At 35.2% G+C, this 13,507-nt stretch overlaps 1 long non-coding RNA gene across 2 annotated transcripts in view; it reads right to left on the bottom strand.

Annotated features, from left to right (window-relative positions):
• LOC140696401 (uncharacterized) overlaps window positions 1-13,507 on the bottom strand; it is a 33,651-nt gene that overhangs the window by 17,768 nt on the left and 2,376 nt on the right. The window lies entirely within an intron of this gene.

The following is a 13,507-nucleotide window of genomic DNA, read 5'->3' as shown; positions in this document are numbered from 1 at the left end:
AGTTATCATTCTTTTCTCCTTCACTCTTAAAGTATGAGGTCCTTGAAGCCAGGGACCCTTTACTCTTTCACTCAGAAGGATAGAACGAGAAAAAAATTACTTCTTTTAAAAAATTATTATTTTAATTATAAAAATAACATGTGTCATGTATATTTCAAATTTGGTGGGTTTTTTCCTTTACTTCAGATCAGATTTTTATTATTATTTTTTCTAAACAGCTATAAGCTATTTTCTTTTTTAAAAAATTTTAAATTTTTTTGTTGAAGTGTAGTTAATTTACAAGGTTAGTTTCAGGTGTACAGCAAAGTGATTCAGTTATACATATACATACATATATAGTTTTTCTTTTCAGATTCTTTTCCATTATATGTTATTACAAGAAATTGAATTCAGTTCTGGTGGTTATTTTTAAATTGACTTTTAAGTACCAATTTTATACTTTACCAACAGTATACGAGAGTACACATTACAGAGCATATCTCAAGTAGAGCACTTGAAGTGTTCTACTCTGTCATTTCAGAGAATAGTCATAAATAAATTTGGCTAAATAATTTGATGAAAAATAAGAACTTACTGAGATATAGCTAGAATCCCTAAAAGGAAGCATCAGGTCTTTGAAGTACTCTGAAATGAGTCATTTTGCAGAAGGTTGAGAGTGAAATTTAAATAGCTTCAGTGTAGGAAAAAATGAAGTAGATAATTCTAGAGTGAAGTTATCTTTAATAGAAATTGATTTCCAAAACAGTAAGCTACTTTCAGTAGCACAAACAATATTTCTAAGGTCAAAGATAATTTGCTCATAATCATCTATTGTGGAGCGTTAAGTTTAATGCTAGAAAAATTAATATTGGAGATGTTGAAAGATGGCATCTGTAAAAACACCTGAATATAAAGAAAAATAATTTAAATTTGCTATGAATAGTTATAAAAAGAAATAATGTTCCAAATTCTTTTATCAAGTTTGGATTACCAGTACCAATGTGAGCCATATTGGAGCCTAAGGCAAAGGAAAAATCAGTAATATTGATCTCATCTTTAAAAAAAATTTTGATATATTTTGTTCACCATAGATTTTTTTTGCATTGATTTTTTTTAAAAATACTGAATTAAAATATTATTTGTATTGATTACTGAGTTTGTTTTTTGTTTTGGGGGGGTTGTTTGTTTGTTTTGTTTTGGATTACTGTATTTTTGACACCTCTCTATATTCTAGACCTGAGGCAAATACCTCACTCACTTCATTCCAGTTCCAGTTCTTCTGATCACCCAAATAATTAAATAATGTTAGAAGAAGAGAAATAACTTAAAGCCTCTTTTAAGCACCATTTTCTGTGTTCCCAATATTCTATGGAGAGATATTAAAATGAGAAAAAAAACAGAATTGATGAAATGCTAAATAAAAAAAACTTATAACAAGTCAGCAAGGTATATATATTTTACCCATATTTTATACATGAAGAAAATGAGGCTCAAAGCAATCAATACTTTGCTTGTGATACACAAACAGTATGTGGCCCAGCCGAGATTGAAACCCTCTGTCTGTCTTTTACCAAAGCCCAAATTCTTTCTGACACACTGGGTTCTTTCTCAGGAAACTACTGACATTTGAAGCCCTGTAAGAAGAGCAGGGATTTGCCAGGAGTAGAAAAAGGGATAAGACAATGGGAGAAATGGTGGATAAATCTTGGAAGCAATATCCAGAGGTAGATTTACCCCGAAGCTAAGGAGGTTGCTGTGTCATGACCCCTCGGAAGAAACTGTTAACAATGCTTCTTGACAGGAGCTCTAATGATGTATTCCTAAGGTTAAATATTTTGCAACTTTTCCCCCAGTTAAGATATTTTACCACTAATCAGTGAAGATTGCTGTATCTTTCCTTCTGGCTTTCCCTCCATCGTACTTCCCCTTGTCTTAGGTGGCTTGGCAATTGCTTAGGCATTTTTGGGATCTAGCTTAGGGGTGGTTGAGATACGCTATTTTGGGTTTAGTGGGATATAGTTATGTGGTTTACAGCTACCCCTGTGGTTATTGCTAGACTTCTCAGGGTAAGAATAACCTCTAAGCATACTTCAGTTACTCTTTCTGCCGACTCACTTGGCATGGTGTTATGAAGGTGCAAGGCCAGAGGCTACCATGAAATGAATGGTACCTGGATAGTGGGAATAGGAGCAGAAACAAGGTTTGCAACGTATGGAGCTAGAAGCTAGTCTGTGGAAAATTCTTTCAATCATCAGATGAGTAAAATTATAAGTGGAGAATTGAATTCTAACTAAAAAGTATCCTTTTGGAAGCCAAAAATTTTAACTGAAGATTTACAAAGGTTCAAAATATCAGAAATTTATTATTTTGGAATATACACTAAAATTGCCAAAATCGTAAAGAAAGCATTCATTAGAGCCAAGAAAATGTAGATGATTAAAATGACAACAGAAGAGATACAGATTATGAGAATCAGAGCACTCCTAAAGAGGAAATGAGAAAGCGGGAGAAACAGAAAATAGTCAAGCAAAATACAATGTGTATAGTCAACAAAGGTTGGCAGCAGCTTCATGTTGATGACTTCATTGACTTTAATGAGGACCATGGTCTTTTATTATGGCCTATTGCAAAAAGTAATAATGTCATTCAATACTTTAATTAAAGATACGTTTACCTTCAAAATTGTGATTCTCATAACATTTATATAGAATCAAACAGAACATATAATGGGCAAAAGGGATGTTTCTCAGAAAGATACTTTGGAAAAAAAAGTTTTAAATAGTCATACTCTTAGGAGACTCTAGCTAGTTTATGCCAAGGCCAAGAAAGGTCATAAATATTTTGTTTGTAATTTTTTTTTTTTTACAATTTTTTCTTTTTTACAAGAAGACAGACGTTACTTACACTGGATGGGTTTTCAGACTAAACGAATGTATTAAAAGCTCTCAAAAGTGGTGACTATTCTATGGAGCACAAGACAACTATATTTTCTTAGATTACCCCATAAATCAAAAAACAGCTAAATAAGAACATTCCATATAATTTTGAAGAGCTGAAAAGAGTAGTTGAGGTTATTGTATTTTTAGGGGAACCTTCAGAGATCATGATGAAATAATGACCATGATTCAAATAATGGACATTTAATGGGAATTCTAGAAATAATTTTAAATTAAACTCATTTTTGCATGAGAACTTGGAAAAATGCCCCAAATGGGAAAAAAGTAATAGTTTATGAAGAATAGAAATAATGGGAAAATATTTGTATAATGAAAGAATTAAGAGAGAAACCAACCAGAAACCGAACCCATTTTTGTAGAATCTAGGCTGGATGTGTCCGACACTGATTAGGCCACTGTTGTGCTCTACTGCTGTGACTGAAAACTCTATGTGTAATTTCAAACTTTTTCACCGATTGAAAACCAGCCTGTGGCTTTATTCAACAATGTGAAATAACTTTTGGAAATAGTAACCTGTGGTTGAAAACATTCATGGAGTGTTGTCCAACAATGGGGCTGCTATGAAAGGTGAGGAAAAGGGCTCCTAGCACTCTTTAAAGATATTAATAAGAGTGCAGGATGTACACCATGTGCAATATATTCCTTTAATCTGGTAAGAGAAAAAGCTGCCTCCACGGTTGTTAACCATGTTGGCATTTTACGACAGTTATTTTCATTTCAGGTTCCTCTTATAAATGGAATATTTTACATACACATATCAACTTGGATTAAAAAAGAGTCTAAGTGTTATATAATGGGTTATCCATTATATAGCTGTTCCAGCTTTACAACATGGGTCAAGGACATTTCATGGGCTGTAAAATATATTTTTCAAAGATTTAGAAGAAAAACCCCAACACAAAAGAAAAACCAAAAAGCTTATTCAAAAAATAGATACACATCATTATAACTGTACTACAGAAAGACACTTTGAAGTGTTTCTATAAGATATTTTAAAAACTTAAGTCACCTTATTTGAATTACATAAAGGGGACCATCTTTTGTCATATTTAAAGCTATTTATAAAGAACTGAGAAAAATTCATGTAAAATTAATGGAATATGAAACAAAAGTAGAAAAGGTAAGCAATTAAATCAATAGAAACTATTCTGACAGCAAGGAGTATTTGTAACAAAAAAGATTTCAAATTATCAACAACTGCAGGACTTAACCAGAAAGAAGAGGTACATTTCAAACAAAAGTGATGAATAGGCTCTTGGATTGTTTGATAATCCAATTAATGAGAGGAGGGAATCACATGAACACACTGGAAAAGGTATTCAACACAAAATGGTTACTTTGAAAAAAGTAATTTAAACTTATAATATGCCATTATAGCAAGGACATCAAGAATGAGTAATTAACTGTTACTGATTCAAAGAAAATTATCAATTAATCACTGCATAAGGAGACTTGAAAACCCTGATGTCTTATAATGCCCATATGAAAAAACTAACAACCTGATAGTACTCTTCCCACATTTGACAGCCATTCCTAAAATTCACATGGTATTAATAAAAAGCTGAGATATTTTCCCAAACTGTCAATAAAGCAAAAACATTTCTTAAATTAAAGTGTAGTCAGTTTATAATGTTGTTGTCAATTTCTGGTGCCCAGCATAATGTTTTAGTCATGTACATACATATATTTGTTTTCATATTCTCTTTCATTACAGTTTACTGCAAGATACTGCAATATAGTTCCCTGTGCTATACAGCATAAACTTGTTTATTTTATATATAGTAGCTAGTATCTGCAAATTTCGAACTCCCGATTTATCCCTTCCCACATCCTGGTAACCATGTTTGTTTTCTATGTCTGAGAGTCTGTTTCTGTTTTGTCAATAAGCTCATTTGTGTCTTTTTTTTTAGATTCCACATGTAAGTGACATCATACTGTATTTTTCTTTCTCTTTCTGGCTTACTTCACTTAGAATGACATTCTCCAGGTCTATCCATGTTGCTGCAAATGGCATTCTTTTTATTTTTTTATGGCTGAATAGTATTCCATTACACCCCCCCCCCACATTTTCTTTATCCAGTCATCTCTTGATGGACATTTAGGTTGTTGTCCATGCCTTGGCTATTGTAAATAGTGCTGCTATGACATTGGGGTGCTATCTTTTCAAATTAGATTTTCCTCCTGGTATATTGCCCAGGTTGTTGGATCATATAGTATGTCTATTTTTAGCTTTTTAAGGAATCTCTATACTGTTTTCCATAAGAGCTGCACCAAACTACCTTCCAATCAACAGTGTAGGAGGGCTCACTGCAAAAAGTTTAATCAACCAAAAGACTGAATTATTTTTCTACTCTGTATAGAAAATATTACAAAATCACTGTCACATGAAGAGGCAATTAAAAAGTAGCAGGTTGAACTTCTGATGCAGCCAAGATGTCAGCCCACTAAAGCCTATCTCTCTGCTGGTTACAACTAAAGATGTTACACAAAATACAAAAAGCAACTCTCTCAGAACTTTGCAAAGTAAAGAGAAGCAGGCGGATTGGGGAAAGGAGTTAAAACCTGGAGAAGTGAGCTGCACAATGGTGAGTTTCCCATTGTTTTCCTCTTTTTGCTTATGGTCTTAAGCCAAGGGTGGGCCCCTGGCAAAGCTGGGGCATCCATACCAGATAGCTAAAACTCAGAGAAATCCTATCTTTCTGTCTAGACGACCAGGAAAGGGGGTCCCTGTGGGCCAGAGAATGTGGGGTAATACTCTTTTTTCTTACTTCTTTTTTCTTTTTTTCTTTTCTTTCTTTTTTTTCTTTTTTTGGTTTGTGGCATACAGTGGGCTGGCCTAGAGTGGAGTTGAAACAATGGATTTCTTGTCTTCCTGTCCAGAGGAGAGTTCTGAGGGCCACAGAAGGTAGGAAGAATTCCTGTTTTTCTTGATCTTTCTCTTTTTTCTCTCTGCCTTGCCCCATTGGTTGCCCCAATTGTGGGAATATGCAGCAGCAAGAGGAATCTCATCTTTCTGGCCAGAAAATCAGGAAAAAGGGCCCCTGTGAGCTGGAGAGTGTGGGGGAAATCCTGTAAGGGAGAGACTAGGAGATGATCCCCCAATTCTGTGATAAAGCAGCACAATGCCAGCCTCAGCACTGAGTTGCACATGTGTAGATGAGCTGTTTTTACTCACAATGCTTCAGATATGAAATGTGTGGGGTTTTTTTCTTACATCAACCAATCTTCCAACTCTCTGGACATCAACTGGGTGTCCTACAATTCAACGGAATTCTGACACTAATTACCTAAAGTTAGTATCGGACTCCACAGGTTTAAGGACTAGGTCCTGGAAGACTGCTTTACTTCAGATGCCAGTTACAAGTATTGGGTCCCCAGGTTACCACACCTCTGACAGCTACAAATCAGGGGTTCTCCCAACTCCTCTCCCTCAGGTTCAGTAATTTGGTCAGACAGCTCATAGAACTAAGGAAAACAGCATGCTTACTATTACCGGTTTATTATAAAGGATACAACTCAGGAACAGCCAAACGAGAGAGGACAAGCTATGGGGGAGGGAGGTGGCACGGAGCTTCCATGCTCTTTCCAGGCATGCCACCCTCCTAGTACCTCAGTATGCTTACCAGTCTGCAAGATCTCTGAAACCCATGGTTTAGGGGTTTTTATGAAGGTTTCACTATGTAGGCATGATTGATTAAATTATTGACCATTGGTGATTAGCTCAATCTCCAGCCCCTCTTACTTGCTTGGAGGTTGGGAGATGGGGCTGAAAGTTCTAAGCTTCTAATTAAGGTTTGGTATTTCAGGTGACTAGCTTCTATCTTGAAACTATCTAGGAGCCCCTCAGTCAACAGTCATCTCATTAGCATGCCAAAGACATTCTTATCATAAAGGAGATGTCAAGATTTCTAAGATTTTAGGAGTTCTATGCCAGGAACCTGGAACAAAGCCCAAATACATATTTTAATTTTACTGCAGTGGGGACAGACACAAGTTACATAGCTAAGATCTTGAGAATGGAACTATAAATCTCAAATCTCAAACTAACTTCTTAGTAGCACATGAGAAAATACAAAATAGCCTAGCAAATAAATTTCAAAAAAATCAATCAATCAAAACAAAACAAAACAAAAAAGACCCTAGACTAATATTGGAACCATCACTCACGGAAAGAGAGATGAAATGTGTGTTCTGAACCTAAATTTGTTGACTGATGCTATCTAGAGTTAGTCAAACTGTGAAATTTAAGAGTTCAATTCTCTAGACTTCTGACACCAACTGCAAGTTTAGGGGGGTTCTCAAAACTACATTCAGGTTCAACAATTCACTTGAAGCACTCACAGAACTCACTGAGGATTATTATACTCATGGTTCTGTTTATTATAGGATTCAAGATTTGAAAATCAGTATCACTTATCATGTCAATTCACAAAAGAAGAAAAACCATAAGATCATCTCAATAAATAGAGAAAAAGCATTTGATAAAATTCAACATTCATTTATGATAAATACTTTTTGCAAACAAGGGATTTTCTTAATCTGATAAAGATATTTACAAAATACTTATATCTAAACATTAAAAGTGAAAGATTGAGTGTCTTCCCTGAGATTGGGAACAAAGCAAGGATGTCTGCTTTCACTACTCCTATTCAATATAATACTGGAAGCACCAGATAGTGCAAGAAGGCAAGAGAAACAAGTGAAAAAAAAAAAAAACAGATTGGAAAGGAAGAAATAAAACTCTCTTTGTTCAGACTGTGATTTTTCTACATAGAAAAGTCCCAAGGGATTTATAAAAAAGCTCCTAGCACTAATAACCATTTTAGAAAAATCACAGTACAAAAGGTCAAAATATAAAAATGTTTTATTTCTACATATTACCAACAAATATTTGAAAATCAAAATTTAAAACACAGTATCATTTAAAATAGTACCAAAATCACGAAGTACTTAGATAAATATCTAACAAAAACACGCAGGCTCTGTATGCTGAAAATTATAAAATAATGATAAAATAAATCAAAGAAGATCTAAATAGGTGGAGAGAAATACTCTGTCTTTGGATTGGAAGACTCAGTATTGTTATTATGGCATTTTCCTCAAATTAATCTATGCATTCAATGCAATCTCAAGAAAAATGACAACAAAATTTTTTCTAGAAATTGATACATTTGCATAAAATTTTATCTATAACTAGGATAGCCAAAACAATTTTTGAAAAGAACAAAGCTGGAGGACTCACACCACCTCATTTACTTACTGTAAAGGTACAGTAGTCAAGACAGCGTGGCAAGTGGCAAAAATATAGAACATGGTTCAATGGAAAAGAAGAGGGAGTCCAGAAATCCACAAATATATAGTGAACTGATTCTTGACAAAAGAACAAAGGCAATTCAATGGAAAAAAGATAATATTTTTAACAGCTGGTACCATAGCAGTTTGACATCTATATGCAAAGACAATTATGAAAATGAACTTCAACTCATACTTCACACCTTATATAAAATTAACTCACAATGGATTACAGACCTAAAAGCAAAACCTCAAAGCATAAAACTTGTAGATGAAAACTTAGGAGGAAATTCCTGTGATCTTGAGTTAGATAAAGATTTCTTAGATATGACACCCAAGGCACAACCCATAAAAGAAAAAAAAGATTAATTCCTTTCATTAAAATTAAGAACTTATGCTCTTTGAAAATGAATAGACAGGCCACAGACTGGTAGAAACATTTGAAATTCACATATCTGAAAAGCAATTAATACCCATAATTTATAAAGAATGCTCAAAGCTCATTAATAAAAAGACAAATAATGCCATTTAAAAGTGGGCAAAAAAATTTTAACAGATAATTTCCTGAGTATGATCTATTTGGGGAATAAAAAGAAAACCATACAGCTGCCGTGTCCACAAAGGTATCACCTGGAGATGGTCTGGGCCCTGAGTACACTGCACCAGAAGTTGGCCTTTATCTTCTAGAGAAATTTGGGTCTGATTTCAGTACTGCCATAGCATTGGGACTTTTCTAGAATATATACATATATAAAGAAAACTAGTGCTTTTGAATGTATCTTCTAAGGTAAACTTTTTACACTATAGCTCAAAAATATTCTTAAGCTTTTTAAGTTGTTCACAATTTAGCTGCATACAGAGCTGTATGAACTTTTATTACTATATATATGCTACAGATGGAATAATATGGCTTGAACAAGAAGTTTGGTTTAATATTTACTGCTTGGGCAAACTAGCTCTTAAGTTTCATAAGAAATGAGTTACTTAGTTAGGCTTTCCAGTTGTCTAACTTCAGAGTTTTGTTAAGCAAATTAGTCCTACATTTTTTTCTCATGCACTGGTTCATGCCTCACAGTGATAAGTCTTTTCCTTAATTTTTATCTCCATTTTTCATCTTCATTTCTTAGAACTTTGTCTTTCATTTCTCATATCTCTTTTTCACTCTTCCTTCAAATTTTTGCAGCCTCTTTTTTTTCAAATCCCTGGCATTTTCCAATTTTCTGTTTTTATAAGACATCTTTTTTTGGTACCCAGTCTTCCACTGGTGATCACTTGTAAATCACCATGACAATGTTTTTCCTGCTAGCTAATGCCTACACGTTTTACTAAGCTTTTCAGGATAGAAAATTTGTCTCCCATATTTTATGCTTTGTAAAATGCTATATGCTCTTATGATTCCTATTAACAATGAAACTCAGTATGAATTAGCTAAAGCTACATCTTCCTTCTTTCATGTGTAAGCTTTACATGCATATATGGGAAGACTCAAGAAGACCAGCTCCCTGATTTGTCATGTGTATCATTATTTTTTAGGTAGAATTAGGATGCTATCTTTTGGAATTACTGGGCACCAAGCCAATAATTTATTATAACCTGCTTAGTTTATATATATACATTTTTTTTCAGATTAAGCAACTTTTGTTTTTCATTTTAAGAAGGAAATGTTCCTTTCTTTTTCAATAAATAGATTGAGCTCACATGAAATTGTCTACATGCCAGGATACTTGGTGCTGTAATTTTAAATCATGCCTTTCAGACTCAAATGGTTCTGGAATTATGCATTATGATACTAGGAATCTTTAATGTTAGACTTGATAAATGTCAATATCAAAATAGACTGATATTTTCTGTTATTTCACAGCCATTTAGACCTTATTTCCTTGCTTTTTTATTGAAATATGGGAACCACATGTAGCATGCATTTCTTCTGGGGTGTGGGATGGACAAGTCTAAATGTGAAGTGAGCAAACAGGTTGAGGAGCTGCATTGTTCCTTCTGCTGCACTCTAAGCTCTTGGCTTTTGGTGCTGTGCTTTTCCTAATTTATTGTCTCTCTCCTCTCAAGTACTATCTAGCTATCTACCAAACCCACCTTCAGGGGTAGCTGAGAATAGCTTTAGGTGCCACCTCCCTTAAATATATATGCATTTTAAAGTTTGGATTCTGAAAGGTGAAGCAATCTCAACTACAGAACTTGAGTAAAGTAGTGTCATCCTACTTAGAGTAAAGGCTTACTTTAGGAGTCACAAAAAAGATCGCTGTATGTTAATTTTCTTTTGCTGCCATAGCACATTACTACAACTTAAGCATCTTAAAACAACACTCATTTATTATCTTACAGTTCTGTAGATCAGAAATCCAGGCATGTTGTGGCTCAGTTGGTTCTCTGCTCTGGGTTTCACAAGCCTGAAATCAAGGTATCAGCAGGCTTTGCACCTTTATAGAGACTCCGAGGGAAAATGTGATTCTAGGTTCATTCAGGTTGTTGACAGAATTCAGTTCCACGCGGCTTGTAGGACTGAATTCTCCATTTGCTTGCTAGCTGTCAGTCAGGAGGCATTCACAGCTTTAGAGTCTGCCTCCATTTCTTGGCTAATGGTCCTTTTCCTCCATTGTTAACGTCAGCAACAATGGATCGAGTCCTTCTAACGCTTTGAATCTCTCTGACCTCCTCTTCTGCCTCATTTCTCCTCAGCTTTCCTCTTCTACCTCATCTTTTTGACTGGCTCCAGCTAGAGAAATTTCTCTTTGCAAGGTGGTTAGATTAAAGATATTTTAATAAAAATCTAAATGGGCTTTTAGAGGATTCCTGACAATTTGATTCCAAAGACAGGGAGAATAAATGGGTAAAAAAAAAAGGAAAAGTGATAAATTTAATTCAATTAAGAATTTCTTTTTTGTCAAAGACATTATTAAGAATGTAAAAAGGCAAACCAAAGAGTGGAAAAAATACTTGTAGCACATATAATCAACCAAAGTCTTGTTTCCACATTATAAAATTGATTAATACAAATCAATAAAAAAGACAACCCAATTTAAAAATGCAGAAACACCTGAACAATGAGTAATGCTCATATGAAAAGATGCTATTCTTTATTAATAATCAGGGAAATGCAAAATAGTGCCACAATAAGCTGGCATCTATTGGATTGGCAAAAATTAAAATGTTAGACAATTCAAGTGTTGGTTAGGATTTGGAACAACAGGCACTTTTATATGTTATTGTTGATCATATAAGTTGGTACAACCATTTTGAAAAATTCTGGCATGGTCTTGTAAAGCTGCAGATAAACATGCTTGATGAACCCGGAATTCTATACTAAGGTAAAGACTCTATAGAAATTTGTATTTATGTGCTTCAGGATGCGTGCACACACACACACACACACACACATTCACAACAGCACTGTTTATAATTAGCCCAAAGCTGGAAAAGCCTGTATGTCCACCAATAGTAGAATAGATAAATTATGGTATATCCATGCAATATCATAACCTACAACACTGACAATGAATAAATTACAGGCATATTCACGTGGATGAATCTTAAAGGTATAACTTTGATTTAAAAGATTCAAGATGTGAAAAAAACTTACTCTATGATTCCATTTACATAGAATTAAAAACAGGCATAAGCTATTATTTAAGAGTAACTAGGCAATAAAACTGTAAGGAAAAGTTAGGAAGTGAATATGTTAATAATCGTGATAGTGGTTTTCTCTAGGTACCTGAGGGTTATAAAGGAAGGGGTGCTTTGGGGCCTTTTGGGGTGTTGGTAATGTTTGACCCAGCAGGGGTTACATCAGTGTTTGGGTTATAGTCTTTAAGTAGTACACTTCTGTTTAATGAACTTTTCTGTGTGCTTGTGATTATTTTCCATGATAAAAAATAATTCTAATCTTCTCTTTTTTCCCCATATTTCCTGACTCTTCCTCTATATCTACAGTGCCTCACAGAGAAACAGTTACAGCAAGACTATAAAGAGAGCAAATATTCAGTCTTTAATAATAAAAACACTTACAAAGTAGGTTCTCGAAAATTAGAAAAAGCTTTGCAGAGAAGGAAACACAGCATTTGAACATATTTCCCTCCCAACCCTGGCCAGATTAGCTAAAAGAAACCCCTGAACTGGGAAGAGTATATGGAGTACAACACTGAAGAAGATTAGGGGGCCAGGAAGGGAAGGATGAGGTTTAACGGGAATGGTGGGAAAAGACAGCATCAGAGTGGGCTGAGCACCATTTCACTGGACAGGGCAGGAGGCCAGGGCTAGGAGCCAGGAAAGCTGTTATCACAGCAGCCTGCAGGGGCTTCCTGCTGCCTACATTTGCATCATCCAAAAAAGGACACCAGCGTCCCCTGAACTGCGCAGTGGAGAGCCTAGGACACTTCTGTCAAAGATGGAGAGTGAAATCTTGGACCACCTGGTACCATACTGTCTCTTTCACCATTCCTCGAATCCCTTCTACTCCTAGAGATCTTAGTCTGTAGGGCCCAACAGTCTATATTTAATAAGCACTTCAGCTAATTCTCATGCAAGTGGCCTGTGACACTGGAGTACCACTGCTCAGAGAAACCCCCTGATAAGAATCACAGTGGCACTGGTTAAAAATCAAAACTTCTGGGCCCCATACCAGACATGTATAATCAGAATCTTTAGGGGAGAGGCCTGAAAATTTGTTTTTTTAATGAGAGCCCCAGGTGATTCAAAAGTAACTCTGGGAAACTGCTCTAGAGATTTCCACTTTTTCTTTCACTTTTCTGCAATGTACTTAAAAACAATATATATATTTATAATAAAATATTTGCATTTTGATAAAAATAGGTACCTGTGGAAAAGAACATACTACAAATTGTAAAATATTTTTTCTGCAGCCCAGACTTCTCAGTGCTGCAGACCTGTAGATCTGTTTACGTGACATCTCTCCTTGAAGTCACAAAAATATCTGAGACTCAACGTGTTCAAATTGAAATCACCTTCCCCCAGACCTGACTCTCTTTCAGTGTTCCTCATACCTCAGTGAGCATTGCTATCCACTCACTGGGCATGCCAGAAATTGTGTCTTTCTGACTCCTTCCTCTCCCTTCAATCCCCATTCATTCCACTCCACAGTACCTAACTCCATTCCCGAGACCTCCCATTTTACTTCCTAAAGTGTTCGTTTACCCGACTTGTCTCCATCTCCTTGTTCTCATCCCAATCCATCTGAACTACTATCAACACTAACCACGAGCCATAAATCCTAATTGGTCCAAGGCTGGCCCTGTTCATGTTCCCAC

This window comes from Vicugna pacos, chromosome 5 (genome assembly GCF_048564905.1).
Source record: "Vicugna pacos chromosome 5, VicPac4, whole genome shotgun sequence".
Taxonomy (NCBI): Eukaryota; Metazoa; Chordata; class Mammalia; order Artiodactyla; family Camelidae; genus Vicugna; species Vicugna pacos.
The sequence above is the reverse complement of the archived record's forward strand: the minus strand, read 5'-3'. Positions and strand labels throughout refer to the sequence as shown.